The following is a 4,969-nucleotide window of genomic DNA, read 5'->3' on the forward strand; positions in this document are numbered from 1 at the left end:
AATATAACATATATTCATGTTATGTGACGATCAATGTAAATAATGTTTATTTAAATCCACGAGAACTAAACACAAAAGCCTACATGCACACAGAAAAAGCGACCAAAGGCAAACCAAATGAGCTTGCATTAAAACCAAACATTCACTTGGACAAACATGAACACACACACACACACACACACACACACACAGCCTAGTCTTAAGTGAGAGTGATATAGGTTTTTTTATGAATCAATATAAACTCATTCCTAGTTAAAAAGTCATTTGAGCCACTGGGAGAGATTCATGTCCCCCTGTTTATCTGTAATAGAATTCTGCTAATGTAGTTGATGACATCATGAGACACTGGCCCAGCCTGTCCACTCACTCCCCAGGCCCATGGCCCACACACAGAGCAGGTATTTACACTGAGGAACCCCCGCACACACAGACACACACACACACACACACACACACACACACACACACACACACACACACTCTACACACATGCACGCACCATAAGAAAAGGGGAAGAGAGAAAGAGGGGAAGTGAGGAACAGAGAGTTCCTGTATCCGTGTCTCTGGGGGGTTCTTCTGCCTCCGGCCATTGGAGTGACATCATCATGGGGTTAAAGGTCGTGACATCCGGGGGGTACATGTGTGTGTGGCCGTGTGCTTGTGATGGAGAAAGAGAGCAAGAGAGAGAGAGAGAGAGAGAGAGAGAGAGAGAGAGAAAGAGAGGGGGGGGGGGGCGAAAGAAAGACAGGGTGAATAACTGAATGTGAATCTGAACAGTCAAGCAACATTCACAAAAGTAGGGATCACTGTAATGAGACAACCTATAAAAAATACACACACACACACACACACACACACACACACACACACATGTACACACACATTCTCACACATTTATATACATTATGTATATATATGAATACATGCACATACACACTTATACACACAGTATCTCTCTCAGGCACACACACACACACACACACAATCACACAACAAATAGCTATCATTAGCCAGCTACTTAATATTCATAACTACTCCCTCTACCTCCTCTGAACACACACACACGCACACACACACACACAGACACACACACACACACACACACACACACACACACACACACACACACACACACACACACACACACACAGGAATTAGCCGGCAGCACCTGACACTCCATCATGGTGACAGGGGTGTGTATTAGTCAATCCTTTGTGTGTGGGTTAGTATCTGTCTGTGTTTGTGTAACTGCTGACAAGTATGTGAACATCAGCATATGTGCACATGTCCTCTTTGTGTTTATGCATGGTATGTGTGTGTGTGTGTGTGTGTGTGTGTGTGTGTGTGTGTGTGTGTGTGTGCATGCATGTGTGTGTGTGTGTGTGTGTGTGTGTGTGTGTGTGTGTGTGTGTGTGTGTGTGTGTGTGTGTGTGTGTGTGTGTGTGAACTTATCATCTTCAACCTCCCAACCTCCCAAGAGGGAGAGGGAGAGAGACTGTGTGAGAGAGACAGAGAGACAGAGAGAGAGAGAGAGAGAGAGAGAGAGAGAGAGAGAGAAAACACAGAGGTGTGGACATAGACAGTGAGATGGATGGAAGGATGGATGGATGGATTTCTAGGGAGATGGAAGCTATGTACAAAATGTAATAAACAGCTGTAAAAGATTGCTGGACACATGTGGTATCGGGAACGATTTATCCTCCTTTAGGTGTGCTTGGTCAACCCCAATAGGCCTTTTTCACCTAGTAGTCATCTTGGTTCTTGACAGGGATCGTTCAACTTGCCATCTCACCAAAGAATTTAAGGAATTTTATTTTGAAGCAAGAAAACTTTTGAGGGATGTGCCTGAAGGCTTTACGTGAAACAGCTTAACACAATAAACATACGTTTATTTTAAGCGTCATTAGCAGAGATTGGAGTTTGTCACTGCAAAAACTGTTGCAGCCTGCTAACACTTTATAAATCTTACTGATATTGGACTTTCATGGCAGTCCATAACAAGCCTCCTAAAGGAACAACGATGGAGAATGGGGCTCACAAATTATAATTTTGCAATTTTGCCCTTTTGCTAAAGGGCTCTGAAGGGAAAGCAAAAGTGACCAGAGGCCTCTGCCGGTCTGCTGGATCCTAGTAGGGTGTCAGGTTTGCACGCATTGCATGACAATCAGATGAATCCTTGAGCTCATGTTTAATACCATGGTTTTATGCTCTGGCATACTGTCTGGCTACTAGAAATCGCCCTACTCTATAAACATATATCGAGTTGAAGATATCTCAAAATAATTGTTACCACTCACCCAGAGGATGTCTTTTGCTCTCTATAAACCAAAGTAACTAGATTGTTTGCAAGTCTTCAAAATATGATATATCTATAAAGATATATATACATAGTGAATATAAATATAGAATGAATAAATGTTGAAAAAGCCTTGAAAAGTTTCAACAACGTTGAATCTATATTTCAATGGATACACAGTCACCGTGTGAAAAAGGACAGGACATTCCGCTTTCAAAAATTATGTTATTGTTGCAATCTGCTGTAAATTGTAATGTCAAACAAAATACAATAAGCTTGTGCGTTGTTGTGTTGGACAAACATCGCCATACAGGCAGCATGGCATTTTCAAATACTTGATTAATTTTTATTCGTAAAGTAGAATTGAATGCTTGTCATCGTTATTAAATCCTACCTATTTTCCTACCTGACAAAAGAAAATGCCCGGCAATTAAAAACCAAATCAATGAACAGAAAATACAAATAAATCTAGTAAATGTTTCAGTGCACCACTCGCAAATCAAAAGCAAAGAAAATAGAAATGATGTAAATAATACATAAGTAAACCCCAGCTTGGTCTGCCGGTGTTCTGGCAGGGTGGGCCTGCGGGTGTACCGTCACATGGAGTCACGAGGCCAAGGATGAGAAAACCTGCACTAGCCACTCCACTACAGATAATAGATTCTGTTGTCTGTTATTTTTAATTCATTCATTTTTGTCAATTCAGTTACAGGCCATTAAGCCACATGAAGCTAATTTGGTGGTACTCATTTTCAATAGGGGAGGTCTATGCGTCTATGTTTTTCATCTGCTTACTGATCTCTTTTCTAACTTTATATTTTCAGCACAATCTCTCTTTATCTACTTCTGATGCCTGAATGATAGATTAGACAAGTCACCATCGCCATTTTGATCAAACGGTGGAAGATACATATCCCTGTGGCGACCTTGCTTGACAGACAGAGTACATGGACAGACACACTATGGGCTCTGAACATACAATGCTTTATTGTTGTAATGAAACACGCCTCATCATTAAGGCACACCGAGGCTTTTGTTCCCTAGTCTGGCCTCACCTTTCACCTGCTGCCTGACCATGATTACTGAAATGCATGTGAAAGGTTGAATTAAAATCCAGCCACACGTGAAATTATTGATTTATCCTTTTTTTTTTATTGACGCGTGGAGCCTGCTCGATACTCAAAACCCTTCTGAAAGGAGGAGGAGAGATCGACGAGCGAGTGGAGAACGAATGTTATGTGCGTATGAGTAACTTAATCATAATGTAAAGGAGTGGGGGGGCGTGCGAGCTGGTCGGGGCATGGTGCGTGCGCGCACGTGCGTGCGAGAGAGAGAGAGAGAGAGAGCGGGGGGGGCAGGACATTGACACGCGGGCAAAGACCTTTGGTGCCTCTTCCAAAAGCGAATGGCAATCAAAGTATCCGTAAAGGAATTAGCACGATCCCCTGGTCCTGGGCTTCGAGGCCCACGATTGATGCTGATTAGGCTTGAATTGACAAGCAGGACCTTTGACCTCGTCTATAATTCCTCAGTCAATGTATGAAGAGGTCAGATGTATTGATATGGGAATGACCCAGGGGACTTTGGTGCAGTGCCTACACTGCTTTAGAACGGACAGTGATCATCTTTGCATCGGTTCACCTCGGTTTTCTATATTCTTTCCCAAAGCGGAGGCTCGTTGCCGTGTTTCATGTCATTCCTCAAATGCAACCAAACACAGGTCATTCTGTGTGTGTGTGTGTGTGTGTGTGTGTGTGTGTGTGTGTGTGTGTGTGTGTAGAGAGAGAGAGAGAGAGAGAGAGAGAGAGAGAGAGAGAGAGAGAGCCAGCCTCAGCCAGAATACTTCAAAATCAATGAGTGGTGGACCGTGACCAAGAGAGGAAGGAAGAGGGAAGACAGGCACAAGGCAAGAGAGGAACAGAAATAAAATAGACATCAAACTAAAGATTTAGACAGCCATTCTCATGTCTTGTGTATTGTAGGTCTAGCTTAGAAAGAAAATGAAACCAGCTGAAATAGGTTTTTGCATAATATAATCCTATATTATCACACCGTTGTGCCAGCTGATATTTTCCACATGGATCATATATATTTCAGACTTGATATCACTTTCAGAATCTTTCCACAAAAGAAAGACAAATGGCTTTCTGGTACTCTCTCCATCGCTCCTACTCCTGTATAACTGTTTGCTGTCCATCTGAGTGTGTCTGCTATATATCTTTCTGACTTGCTCTCTCCAGCTTGCAGAGGACTGAGGCGGTGAAAAAGATACAGAGAGAGAGAGAGAGAGAGAGAGAGATGAGAGAGAGAGAGAGAGAGAGAGAGAGAGAGAGAGAGAGAGAGAGAGAGAGAGAGGCGGATAAATGAGGGATAGCCAACAGGAAGGGATTAGAATTTTTATTTCTTCTGATTTAGATGTACATAGGGGACAATAGCTCACGTGTAAATACACTGCACACACACACACACACACACACACACACACACACACACACACACACACACACACACACACACACACATATTATGCACACACACACACGCACACACACATTATGCACATGTGCGAAATGAGCAAAGTTGGCACAGCTGCTCTCACTTGCACGGTCCACGGAGGGTAAGTGTGTGTGTTTGTGTGTGTGTGTATGTGTGTGTGTGTGTGTTTGGTTTGTG

At 42.9% G+C, this 4,969-nt stretch overlaps 1 protein-coding gene across 1 annotated transcript in view; it reads right to left on the reverse strand.

Moving 5' to 3' along the window:
• Window positions 1-4,969, reverse strand: part of LOC311382907 (uncharacterized protein) — a gene marked incomplete at its 3' end in the record, with an annotated part of 21,665 nt that overhangs the window by 13,172 nt on the left and 3,524 nt on the right. The gene's annotated exons all lie outside the window — the stretch shown is intronic.

Source organism: Micromesistius poutassou, assembly GCF_964030765.1.
Source record: "Micromesistius poutassou genome assembly, chromosome: 1".
Lineage (NCBI taxonomy): Eukaryota > Metazoa > Chordata > Actinopteri > Gadiformes > Gadidae > Micromesistius > Micromesistius poutassou.